We start from the raw sequence: 13,646 nt of genomic DNA, 5'->3' as shown, positions 1-13,646 counted from the left end.
AGCTTTGCACAGGGAACATTGCAGTGATGCTGTCCTTGCAACATACTGGTTATTTTTGCTTGGATGCTTCCCTTGCCTTTGCTTATTTTTCTCCTGGGAATTCCATAGCATTCTGACATCAAGGAGGCACTCTGTTACATCTGCTCATTTCATTTTGTTCTTTTCTGTATAGTGTTTTTCATTAACTATGAAATGATTTATGAAATTTGCAAAAAATATTGTTGAAAGAGTGAATGAACCATCCATAGTCTTTTATCTATTGCTTCTACTGTAAAGAGAATAAAATGTAGAGCCATGTGAGACCTCATACTTACTTTACTACTATACTTAAAACTTGCAAGCATTAACACTTTTAGGAATTAGAACAGAAATGGCACTCTAGAGTCTTGTCATAAATGTCATATGCAATTTGTTCATGTACTTATCTCAAGATCAACACTGCTTTGAAGGCTTACTGTCAAGAAGCAAGCAGGCACTTGCTTGCAAGCAGGTACAGTCCATGGTATTTAATTACTATAGTAGCAACCCAGTGCTGCTTCAGCCTCATTGACATTCTTTTTTTGCTGCTGTGGATATTAATTAGCATTAATATATATTAATTAGCATTACTCAGAGATCTCTTCAAGAGTAAAAAGGCTTCAAAACTTGGGAAAGATCAAATTGATTTCACATTCACATTACAATGAAATGACAGGTATAAAATTCATGTTGTTTGTCTTTTCTTTTTTGTAAATAAAATGTATAGTTGTTTTTATTTTTTTAATCTTGTTTTGTTGATACCTTTGAGTTTGCATTTTAAAATCAGGAAATATTTTTGAAAGTATATTGAAAGACTTAGTGGGAAAAAAACTAAAACCTGAAAATTAGAAAAGTTCAAAGAAAAATGTGTTTAGATATAGCAATGCAAATCAATTGAGACATCAAAATAACCCTCATTTTGTGAATTCAAGCTTATTTCCATTTATTTTGAAGACATAGAACCTTATATAGTTAGTGAAAAAGTGTTTATTTAATTGATGGTTACACTTTAATTTATTAAAAAATATCCTAAATTTCATGACCTTATTGACTCTATAGATGCTCATTTAAAAATGTATCCTATTGCTATTTTAGGAATTTATAAGCAAACTAGTGATTAATCTAAATGTCTCAATTTAAAGCCAATGGTCTCACAGATAGGATGACAGACGTTATCAGTAAAGTATTGTGGTTCTGACAATCAACTGTTAGTAATGAGTTTATAATTAATTATTTTATTGGGATCAACCTCTTCCCATGAATCACTCTTTAAAAGATTAGGATACTCACTTCAGGAGAAAGTTAGAATCAGAACACGAATTAAAAACCCTAAAAGCATTAGCCAAAAGATGGTCAGCCATCTTGATCTTTTTATGAACCAGAAACATATTTAAGAATCATTGCAGCTCATAAAAATATCAGTGTGAAAGTATGCTTACTTTAATAACAAGCACAAAACAGCAATTTTCTTCTCCTCAATCAATTTATAATACCTATGCTTGATGATCTTGGCTGTTTCTGGACCAGGTGAAGATTCTTAGGACTGTGACTTCAGTCAGGGAAACCTACTGACAAATTCATAGCTTATTAGGTTATTAGAATTAGAGACCTAGTTGGAGAATTAGAGACATAGTGAGTCACAGGGATATGACCTTCAGAACTCTATCTGGTCTGTGACTCTTTCCTCTATGGCCTTTCTCCTGCTCTTGCTTCCAGGATGCTACAGTTAAGCAGCTCACCTAAGCCACACCCTTCTTCTGTTCTGTATCTGCCTTTGAACCAGCTCCTCATGAACTGAAACCTATAAAGTCATGAGCCAAAGAAAACCTGTCCTGCTTTATTTAGGTTGTCTGTATCATAGATTTTGTCACAGTAATGAAATGTTGATTAATGTAAGATTTTGGTGTAGCCTACAGCCTCTTATATACAGTAGTTGCTACTCTAGTGAAAACAAAAAACTTCTTGGTACCAGCAACATATTCAAGAATCATTGCAGCTCAGATATGGCTGAACCCTCATCCACAATTCAGAAAAACAAACAAACAAAAACCACAGTATAAGAAATTGCTCTAGAGGTCATTTTGTGACACTTAAATGTTTCCTATTTAGCTGTTATTTAAAATGGTGAAGATATTCTGGAGAGTTACACTGAACCCATAGTTTAGAATTACCACTGAATAGTGAATCTGTAATTGGTGATTTGACTAACATTTTAATAATTTCTGAAAATTATTCTTGCCTTCTGTTCTCTGTAACTGATGGATAGGTAAATAAGCCCATCAGGTTTTCAATTCCTTAAATTAAGATCGACAGAGGCTGGTGAAACCTTTGTAAAACCCGATCTTCTATCCTGAGAGTGCTTACAGGCTTTTAGCAGGAACCATCAAATTGTTCCTGTAAGGCTATTGTGACATTAAGTGGATGTTTTTCTCAGAAAAATTCAGATGCAAGAAGGTGAAGTGATGTTCCCAAAGCAACAAAAACCATCTGCCTCTCTCTGGATCATATCTCAAATGCACACAGGTACACCCACACACACATGCACCCAGGACCCCTCAACTCTAGATTTTGCCTAAGTTTTCCAGCGGTAGAGCAGATAGATAATCACATTGGTTTCACTGTGGTCCCTCTAGATTGCAGCCCAGCCACATACACTCATTTAGTTAACTTCTATCCTCCATCCAAATTGTTCTTTCTCTGCTCTTTGCTGGGAAAGGGAAAACAATTTATTTCAGTCCCTAATGTGGGGGCTTTGGATGTTTGATAAATGTTATTTTCTCTCTTACTTTGCTTCTATAAAGCATGAGTCTTAAGTAGTTTGTGATTGAAGCAAAAAACTTATGCATACATCTGTGCTTATAAAAATTAAGGATTCTGTTTTTTATCCTATTACAATGACTAATAGAAATAAAAAGCTTTTTAAAAGCCTTTATTTTAAGTAACTACTTATTCTGTTGCCAGGGTTGCTGTCAAATATAACAATTCCAATCCCTTCCTCTTAATATAATATGCCAATTTTTTCTTAAGATTTATTTTTACTGCCAAATCCCTGAGTCTCTTAATAACAAATATACTACCTGTCTATCTTCATTTTATGACTGATATTTTTCCTCTTCCAATGAACAAAATCAATGACATGGCCTTTAAAAAATTAATTTCTAGGACAATGCCTTCAAGGAAAAATTGTGATACTTATTATAGATTATGAAAGTGTAGAGATTATGTTTTAAATTTGAAACATAACAATGTAGGTATCACACAATAAATAGTAAAAAATAACACAAACTAGTGCAACCAGAATATTTGATTTGCTTATGAATGTAGCCACATCAATTGTGGAAAAAGCAGGTTAATTAAAAGCAATGAGAACCGCATCATGTTACAATTATGGGAACCACATATAGTTCCTCTAATATAAAACAGAAGTAAAAATAATCAAGTGTGAAACCTCTAAATCAAAAAATGACCAATAAAGTCCCCCAGATCATACATACAGAGTAAACAGGCTGTTTTGTAATTATTTTAAATGGAGATAGCATTTAAATCTATTACCATTTAAATTCACATTGTTTAGAAATTATAAAAAGCTGATGCATTCTTGAAAGTGGGTTTTCACAGGAGGCATGATGATGGCTATCTGAAGGAAGAAGAAAGAGAAAGGGCTAAGGGCTGACCTTGAACACACATCTGATCTCCTTCACAAAACTCCTTACTACCAGATAACTTTCAGCTAACTCCTGCCATCTCTCATGTCAACATTAGCACACTTTCTCAAAGAAGCCCAGCCTTTATATTGAAATGCATTATTTTTCTAAATGTCTAAACTCCCACTTCTGTAAATGATTTTCTTGGTCTGTACTGTTATATAACATAGAAAAGTATTTTATCTCGTGAAGATTTTATTTTATTTTATTGGTACTGGGGATTGAACTCATGACCTCATGCTTGCTAGGCAGGCGTTTAGGCCACTGAGCTAAATCCTAGGCCCAGGAAAACGTTTTAATATTCAATATTATTTCTGGTTTATAAAGACAGCAGAAACCAAGGCTGACTGTACCAAATTTTAAATCACTGGTTTCTATATACTCTTTTTATCATTAAAATTCTAACTGAGAGTATTGAGTCATTGCTCTGCTTGAATTCTTACAAACCTTTAAAAATACACAGTAAGAAGCTACTGAAACTATCACATAGTGGGCTCCACTCTTAACCCTATTTTAGCCATGTGTTTCTTGGGCTTTTTGAAGAAAAAAAAGTGACATGTCACATTTAGAAAGCCTTGCACGTTAATAAACCAAGTTTTGATAATGACCCAAAGAAAGTTAGGGGATTTCCGTGAATTAAGCAGCACTGCAGTATCACCCCCAGAAAGCACACAGACACCTCAGTTCCTCACTATGTCACCTCTGTACCTTGTTATGGAATCAGAGCAGACAGGTAGAGCAAAGGGGATGCCACACCTTCAGTTTGAATTCTAACATATTTAATTTTAGTCTTTCAAACTTATCAACACTTTTTACCCAAGAAAGATTTGAAGGCATTATTAATGTGTTTTAAATGTACAGTTGAAAACTAACCACTCGGATAGCTGGCATGGTGTTGAACACCTGTAATCTTGGCATTTGGAAGGCTGAGGCAAAAGGATCCTGAGCTCAAGGCCAGCCTGGGACATATACTAAGTTCAAGGCTGGCGTAGACTATGTCAGTTTGGATTTTTCCTGTACCTAGTATCTAGTATAGAATGCAAGACCTCTCTATTTTAGAATTTTATATGAAAATCATATGGTGGGCTTCCTTGAAATTATCTTTCTTGTTCCCTTTCCAACTCTCCCTAATTTCCTGGCTGAAAAGAACCTTCATGGAAAAGCTAGTGGAAAACTTTTATTTAGATTAACAAAATCCATATGGCCTTGTTAACACTCAACTTAGTAGCTAGCTACAAGAGGTCAAAATCCATTGTGATGTTTGGGCATGCTGCTTAGGAAGACCCTCCCTATTCTGCTCCACATAAAAAGCATTTAAGCCTAGAGCTTGAAGAGCTTTTGTGTTGATTTCTTTTGTGGGAGGGGAGGTAGTTACGTAGAGGATTCAGTTTTATTGTGACATATTCATGTTTACATATCACATACTTTGAGATGCCAATCCTTGCATCTTCTTCAGGTTTAGCCTGGAACAAAAATGACAAACCTGACTCCTCTCTGCTAGTTCATCGAAAAGAATACTTTGTGCTGTCATTGTTTGTCTGCTTGTTTATAAGCTTAGATTTTATAACTCGAACAATTATTTCTAAGATAATATATTAGCTAGTGTTGATTTCTTACTGTTATTTTTTTTGAAATTCTGTATTATTTCTACCCTTTTTTCTATTTTGCTTCTTAAAAAAATTTTTTTTTAAAAATTAAAAAAAAACAAAACAAACAAACAAAAAAAAAACCTGAGTCCTTTTACCCTTACTGTTCTCCTGCATACTGACACTTGAGCAGCAGAGACCAGGATATCTGACGCTGGTATCAAAGCTGCTCTAGCTAGAATCATCAATGGTCTTCACAACCACAATGCTCCTTCTTCAGATTCCACTGGCTTTTCAAGCCCCCATTATTATTTTCCTGGACTTCCTTGGCCTTCTGCCTGGAATGCCCTTGCTCAGGGCAAGAGCTCCCTCACTCCCTTCCTCAAATACTGGCACAAATCTCACCTCCTTGCGGAGGCCTGTTCCTTTGGCCCTGCTTGATACTGTAACACTGCTCATGGCCCCAGCCCCCTTTTTTTCTGCTAAGCAGAACATTTCTAAATTTTAACACATTGGATTTATTTAATTATGTTTAGTGCTTAATATTCTTTTTGTTTACAGAAATGCCAGGCATACAGATAACAAGAATTTACCCCTCATGCTTCTGGAGGCCCCTAATCTGAAATCAGGGTGCTGGCACATTGGGGCTCCCTCTTCTAGGGTACAGACTACCAATGTCTCCTTGTAAACTCACATGGCAGAAAGAGAGAGCTAGCTCCTTAGCCACTTCTTACAAGTTGCTAGTTAATCCTAATATCTTCCAAAAGTCTCAGCTTCTAATACTATGCCTTCAGAGATTAGGATTTCAACAGAGGAATGAGAGGGAAGCAGTTCACAGCACCCTGGTAGAATATGTTCTGATTTTATGGTGGTCTCATTGGCCTAGATTACTGACCAGCACTTGAAAGGTGATCAATGACCATTAACCTAATGAGTTTAGAAACCTTCTCTGTCAACACCCTCCCTCTCCAGCCTTCCCAAGGAGGTCAACAGCCTAGTCCAGGTTCCTGCTCATGGTAATGAGCTAATTAGCATGCTAATTGCATTTCTTGCTTTCCCTGTTTTTAATTCATCTCCTTTACTGTTGGCTGATTTTCTTCTTCAAAACCTAAATTTATCTTCTTATTATCCTTCTCAGAAGCCTTCACTGTAAGGATAAGTCAAAACTTCTTATTCTGGAATTTAAGGCTGAGCTCAGTATGACTATCAGATTCAGCCTGATCTTTCCACTCCTCAGTCAAATCTCAAGAAGTTAGCCTTTTTTTTTTTTTTTCTTTGTCATTTATGAAATACTTGTTGGTTTCCTAAACCTATGATCTATGTTTTATAATTAATGATCGATTTAGGCAACATGAACTGAAAGAATTAAAATGTAAACAATAATTGTGTTCCAAAAGACATTGAAACTATGAAAGAAAAGTAGTTGGTCCATTTACTCAAGAATATGTGGCCCCATCCTTGAAGTGCCTCTGACCCCATTTTCTTATTCTGGGAAAGCAATTCATGTTTATATTCAAAGGTTCAACTTACACTGTGATCATATTTTAAAAGATATGAATTCCTTTTAATGGTCATAAGTAAATGTTTTGTCCTTCTACAAATATTCTGACATGCTTTATTCACCATCCTCCTTCTGACTGCAAAACAGCAGATATGGTGACACTAACCTGTAGTCCCAGTACATAATTCCTAGTAACATACAATATACTCTCTCTCTCTCTGTTTCTTTCTCTCTCTCTCTCTCCAAGAGAGAAAAGCAACACTGGTAGACTGGTAGACTACACATGTCATTTTATTGAAAAATTTTGACTGGCAATTCTTTTAGGAAGCAACTCTTGCTTCAAAACTTGGACCTAACTTGGAAGGAAAAGCTGGGAAGGGATCTAGAAAAGTCTCTAGAGAAGAGCACTAAAGCTTTGAACAGAAAATGACAGCCATCCTCAAAGGACAATATTCTTCTACCATCTCTAAGTGTTTTTTCTGCCATCTCTAAGTGTTCCAAGATTCTATTTTCACACACTTTCAGTTTTCACATGAAGATAATTCAGATCAAAATTCAAAATCTAAATAATGAATATGTGCAAATGGAATGAGTATTATATATCATGGAATCATAAAGAGCAAAAATTATACACTGAGCCATTTAAATAAAAGATCATGTATACAAAATTAGGGATGTTTAATTTTATATATATGACATTGTTCTTCATGGCAGAAAGCTAGCACTGAATAGGATTAAACATGGGTAATTTTAATATTAAGATTTATAGCACCTGCACATTTCATAGAAAGAAATAAAGTAACTCTGATATGCTCTACACATTTTCATTTCAGTGATGCATTACTAGAAACATGTTTTTACTCTTAGGAGAGCATAGTAGGCACACAAACACACTCAGAAGTATAACATGTGTTTCAAAAAACACAACAACATTATAGGTTTGCTAGGAAAAGTTCAAATTTTTATCAATGTTATTATGTATCAGTCCTCAAAGAGATACAAGCAGCTCACAATCCAGAGTAGTCTGGAGAGTCACAATCTCTTTTCAATATAACTAGATTTTAACCAATTAAAACATAAGACAGGTGGAGATGCGGCTCAGTGATAGTGTTTGTCTAACATGCAAAAGGTCATGGATCCAATGCTCAGCACTGCAAAAACTAGTTAGCTAATAAATAAAGCAGAAGTTACTGAAAAACCCACTATACATCTGAGGATGAAAAACAGTAGGAGTCCTTATTCATTGCCGATATGAATGCAAAGTTGTACCACTATTGCAAAAGAATGTTTAACAGTTTCTTATAAAACTGTGCACTCTTACTTTTTGATCCAGTATCATACTCTTTATGTCCCAATGAGTCAAAAACACATCTATTCAGAAATCTGTAGGCAAGTGTTTTAAGTAAGTAACTTTAAAAGAAGTTCTGGCCAGGCGTAGTAGGACATCTCTGTAATCCCAGCACTTAGGTGGCTGAGGCAGGAGGACAGCAACTATAATTGCTAGACTATATAGTGGGTTTGTCTTAGCAAAAAGAAAAGTAACTAAGACATTCATTCAATGAAATAGTATTCAGCAATGAAACAAACCCTCAAGAGAGACAGAAAGTGCGAGGGAGGGAGGGAGGAAGAGAGAGAGAGAAAGAGAGAGAGAGAGAGAGAGAGAGAGAGAGAGAGAGAGAGAGAGAGAAAGAAATGCATGAACCTTAAAGCACATTTACTCAACAAAAGAAGCAAATCTGAAAAAGCTATGTATGCTATGATTCCTACTTTATTACATCTTAAAAAGAAGGTTAAAAGAACATCAGAGACTGCCGGGGTTTCTGCTGAGACAGGGGGAAGTGAATAAAACAACACAGAGCATTTTTAGAGCACAATAAATATTCTGTATGATATGACAGTGATGGAAATATTACAGATTTGTAAAACTCATAGAAGATACAATGTGAACAGGGTACACTTATGTAACCCTGAGCTTCAGTCTATAACAATACTGGGTTATCCATTTTAATAAGTGTATCATACTAATACAGCATGTTAACAACCAAAGAAACTATTGGGCTAGAGAGTTGCATGGAAATTTCAAATTCATTTTTTTGTAAACCTAAACCTAAACCTATACTAAGATTTGTAAATTTTAAAAAGTTAATCTCTCCATCTTCCTCTTCTCTCATTTTCTTTCTCTAGCTCATAAAACAAAAGCAAAACCTAAGACACAAAACCTGCAAGACCAAACCAAGCCAAGATAAGACAAAAATTCTTGCAAATGATAAAACAACTCCCAAATCATGAATTGTAGCTACAGACTGTTTTCTGCCAGTCTTATTTAGTGATGCCATGGGCACTGCAGGTGTTCCCCCTTATTTCTGAGGCGCCTTAGGTGTCAGCATCTGTGATGACACTGCTGGTTTTCCCAGAGTGCAGCTCCACCACTCTGAAACCTACCAGTGTTCAGTCAGGATCTGAGTCAGGCCCCAAACCACTGAATCCTTAATCATTTTCTGTATGAATACACTAAGATAATGGAATCAGAGCTTCTGCAGAGTAAACCAGAGATCTAAAGTACACAACTATCTTAGACTATGGGGCATCCTTATAATCCCAGGGGCAGACCGTTTGGGTAAGATTTCTCACAGCTCTGGAATGACAAGAGCTCCTGCCCAAAAGGAGACATCCCCCTGAGGCCTCTAGAGGAGAGCTTCTTTACCACTGTGGATGAACAGGAAAAAGGAACACGTTCTAAATTTAAGTTGTTGACAGGAGGAATCAGTGGCATTGGGCAATGTTGGATAAAACTAAATTTATGTGAAAATGTAGGACTTAAAGGATCATTTCTTTTTAAAAATCTAAAACCTCATAGAAATCCAAACTTCAGTTATAGAGATGTACAAAAAGCAGGAAACCCTGTACAGATGTCAAAAAGCAAAGCAACTATTGCTCCCCACAGAACTTTCCCCACACTATCATTCACAGATGTCCTGAGGTTCGACCACTCCAATCCCAGAGCTGCTAGGCAGTGCCAATCTTTCACCTCTTCTGGGTGTCACAGGGATGTTACCATCTTCTCTGCTAATGCTGTATCTATTCCAAAGTAGCCGGCTGGTGCTTTACAATTATCCTGGCTTCTATATAACATCTGACCTCAAAGGTAAGAATAATATATGCTGAGCAATTACTTTGGGGCATATTTCACATGGGAGATACAAATCAAGAAATGGTACAAAGCTATAAATAAATTCAAGCAGGAAACCCTGTACGGATTTCAAAAAGCAAAGTATCTGTTGCTCCCTTAATATTTCTGCCTACTGTAAGTCACTTTTCATACATTTCTAAAGACACAGAACTAAAGACAGAAACCAGTTGTTACCTTATGATGAAAACTTCTGCATTCCTATCAGGGAAAAGCATTCACTGAATCTCTCCACTCCTGGGTTGAGCAACTCTTGAAGAGTCTCCAGCAGATCTAAGGGAAAAGAAAAAAAATTACAAGTAATTAGAAACAAGTAATTAGAAAGTTTCAGTCTACATGAGCACTTCAGGCAAGTTCTTCAAATTCTCCTTTTGCTACTGTATAAAATTGCCACAAAATTGCAAATAGACTGTCTTGGACAAAGTAATTTGTATTTGGAGAAGACTTAATTTGAAAACAGTTTACTTTCTCATATTATAATCGTCTCCTTATCTACCTTTGAATAAACGTCTTTTCCTGTTAAAAAGTCACGCTTAACTCTTTTCCACAATTATTCGCTTTTTTATCCTAGGCAAAATTTTGTATTGTGGTCTCATTAGTAATACCAAGAATTCTGCAATAGAAGCAGATTATTAGGTTCAAGCAGTTTGTCTCTGTTGCTTCCCTAAAACTGTTTTATTACTTTGCTCTACTCAGAGATAAACTAGCACATTTTGGCCCCTAATCTTCTATACTGACACTTTTTTTGACCTAAAAATCCCTACCAGTGCCATAAGTACCCCATCAAGTCTATAATAACGCTGACCTGAGCCGGTAAAAAGTATCCTCTGCCAGCATGCTCTGTGAGATAGCCTTCCATCAACACAAAGTTCCAGCCATCCCTTTTTGGAACTAGCAAAGAAAATAAGCTGGCTTTGGCAGTTGATCACAGACTGCTCTAATTCGATGAATCCATTTTCCACAGGCTTTCCTTGGCAAGCTTCTTTTCACTGCCTGCAAACTGACTATGTTTCTTTGTAAACTTACTTAGCAATTCTACCCAAACACCACCCTTTACAGCCCTAAAGAGTTACTACTACTATTACTGAGGATGTATTTTAAAGAAGACTTTCAGGGGAATATTTATTTTGGGAGCTCTTAACTTTATGGCCTGTTATGCATACATCATCATACACAGGAGACTTTAAGGAAAAAGGATGCCAATGGCATAGGAATATGTAGAGCTGGAAAGGCTTGGAGCCCAGGCTGTGCTACTGGCTCTAGAATGTGCCCCATTTCTCAGCTCGGTTCCTCAAACAATCTGCTTATGAAGTGTCTTATTATAATAATGAACTACGTGAGTTTGATGGCCTTTCCAAAGTTCACTTACTAAGAATCAATGTGTGTATCTTTAGAATTTGTAAGAACAAGTCATTAGAGATAGAAAATGTCTGACAAATTCTCCAGACATTGTTGTTCTTACTGTTGTTGTTTTAAATAGCACAGTCTTTCATTATTCATGGATAATTCTCCTTTTTTACTGGTATATTGAGGGACCAGGAATTAGAGCCCTCCTTGCCCCACCTTGTGGGCAGTTTTGGAATGCGGAAATCCTGCTTCCTCTCCATCACTTGTCACTACTGTGATCTTGATGATCAGTGTGCCTGTGGCACTCATGGGGCAGGATGAGGTCTTCTGAGGACAACACAGGGAAAAATAGTACCCAGGTGTGGGGATGAATCTTAACTTGTATCTTTTATGATGTTAAATTTGCCCTTTCAACAACTATTTCCATGCTGTTCCAGGGAAAGCTCCACACCCCTCCCACTGAACTAGGTCATAAAACAGTGGCTAGCTGGAAACTCCTGGTCTTTGTTCCCAGAGAACACTGATTACCCAAAACCCCAATTCCTTGTATTTCTTGTCTATTTCTATTTTTCTTTGTGCCATAAGTCTGGCAGAAGACTGGGGACTCACTGTAGGGGTCCATGATAACTGATGCCATGAAAATGGTCTCCAATAGCATACATTAATTACAGAGAATAGTGAGTCTCTTTTTGGCATATTCTCATATTCCTGTTCCATACTTTGATAATTTCCTCAACTCCTCCCTTTACACTTGTTACCCCTTCTCCAAATCTCTTCCTGTCCACTAGTAGTTCCAGCATGGGAGATTTCTTGACTTTCCTTAATCCAGTTATTTAGAAGAACAGTATGTATAAATCAGAAAACTTTAAAACTGAGTAAAATAAACATGACACATAAAAAGGCATATTCATTATGGGAATATTTATATGAAGTTCTAGAAAAGGCAAAAATAAGGTATAATAATCATCAGGACAGTTGCTGAAAGAAATTAACTATAATTTAGTATGAGAGGACTTTCTATAGTAATAGAAAAGTGCGACCTTTAGACAGTGATATTGGTTACATGAGTACATACACCTGACAAACTCATGGAACTGTGCTCTTATAATCTGTACAGTTTATTGTAGTTCATTTATAACTGAGTTCAAAAAAAAAATCAAAGTCTCTTCTCAGTTTTTAGAATGATTTTGAATCTGGTAATCTTTAGAGATCTTTATCTCCGTATTCAGTGAAAACCAGTTCATTATTTTTTCAAATATTTGTCCACTTAGGAAGGACTGAACAAGCATAAATAAATATACACAGAATTAGCAGAATGGCAGTATGCTAGAGAAGGTAATGGTTACCTAGAAATAGACCCACTGATACAGAAAAGTGACAACCAAACAGAGATAGACCAACTCATACAGAGCTCAGTCTGTAAGGAGAAAATAGACAATTCAAATGGCCAGGCTGAGCAACTTACTAAGATCCTGCCTGGAAGGAAGGAAAGAAAGAAGATAAAAAAGAAGGGAGGTAGGGGAGGAAGAAGGAGGGAGGAAGGGAGGAAGAGACTTAGGACAGGTCAGGGGAGGAGGGGGGTGGGGATTAGCTCAGTGGTAGGGCAGTTACAAAGCATGCACAAGACTCTGGGCTTATGCTCAGGGCCAAAAAGATAAATATTTTTTAAATGGGCAAAAACAAAGAGTTATGGTCAAGACTTGAGAGACGCCTTGTTTTTATAATGCCTGCATCAAAAACAGAATAAAGGACTTTAAAATAAATTCCAAGCTAATCTGATCTGAAAATATTGGTGTTCACTAAGTCATTAAAACAAAAGTAGATGGAAAATATTTTTATCAAACTATGTCTTGAAACTTTTTAATGAACCAATGAAGAAAAGCAAAATATTTTCAAGTGGAATTTATTTGATCATAAGATTTTAGATCAGTTCTGCCCTAAGCGGTTTGATGTTTACAGCTGTCCATGACGATAAAATGGTGTGAAGTCACCTTCTTTCCCATGAGCAAATCCCAGCTGGGAGGACAGGTGCATCTATGTCTGGTAACTGCTGCCAGTGAGAGATTTACAGGCTTTCCTACCAAGAAGCATTAGACATACTCACAATAAATTCAAGCTTAGGCCAAGACATTTGACATGCAGCGTATAACTGTAACTAGACTGACATCCTAACACAAAATACTTTCAGATTAGCATCTTCCCTTCACAACCTCCCCCATACTCTTAATGAAATCCCATTCTGGGCAATACCATTTTTTAATGTATATAAAAATTTCCATAGCCCAATATTATTATAGATGCCT

The 13,646-nt window shown here is 36.3% G+C and overlaps 1 protein-coding gene across 5 annotated transcripts in view; it reads right to left on the bottom strand.

Annotated features, from left to right (window-relative positions):
• B3galt1 (beta-1,3-galactosyltransferase 1) overlaps window positions 1–13,646 on the bottom strand; it is a 529,565-nt gene that overhangs the window by 330,013 nt on the left and 185,906 nt on the right. For all 5 annotated transcript variants that reach the window (XM_063259213.1, XM_063259212.1, XM_063259211.1 and 2 more), the window contains exon 2: window positions 10,174–10,269. The gene's annotated coding sequence lies outside the window, so the exon portion shown is untranslated. The remainder of the gene's footprint in view (window positions 1–10,173; window positions 10,270–13,646) is intronic.

The sequence above is a fragment of the Cavia porcellus genome, unplaced genomic scaffold (assembly GCF_034190915.1).
Source record: "Cavia porcellus strain 051 isolate PalLab524CR breed Dunkin Hartley unplaced genomic scaffold, mCavPor4.1 scaffold_12, whole genome shotgun sequence".
In the NCBI taxonomy this organism is placed as follows: Eukaryota; Metazoa; Chordata; class Mammalia; order Rodentia; family Caviidae; genus Cavia; species Cavia porcellus.
Note: the sequence above shows the minus strand (reverse complement) of the source record. Positions and strands in the feature narration are given on the sequence as shown.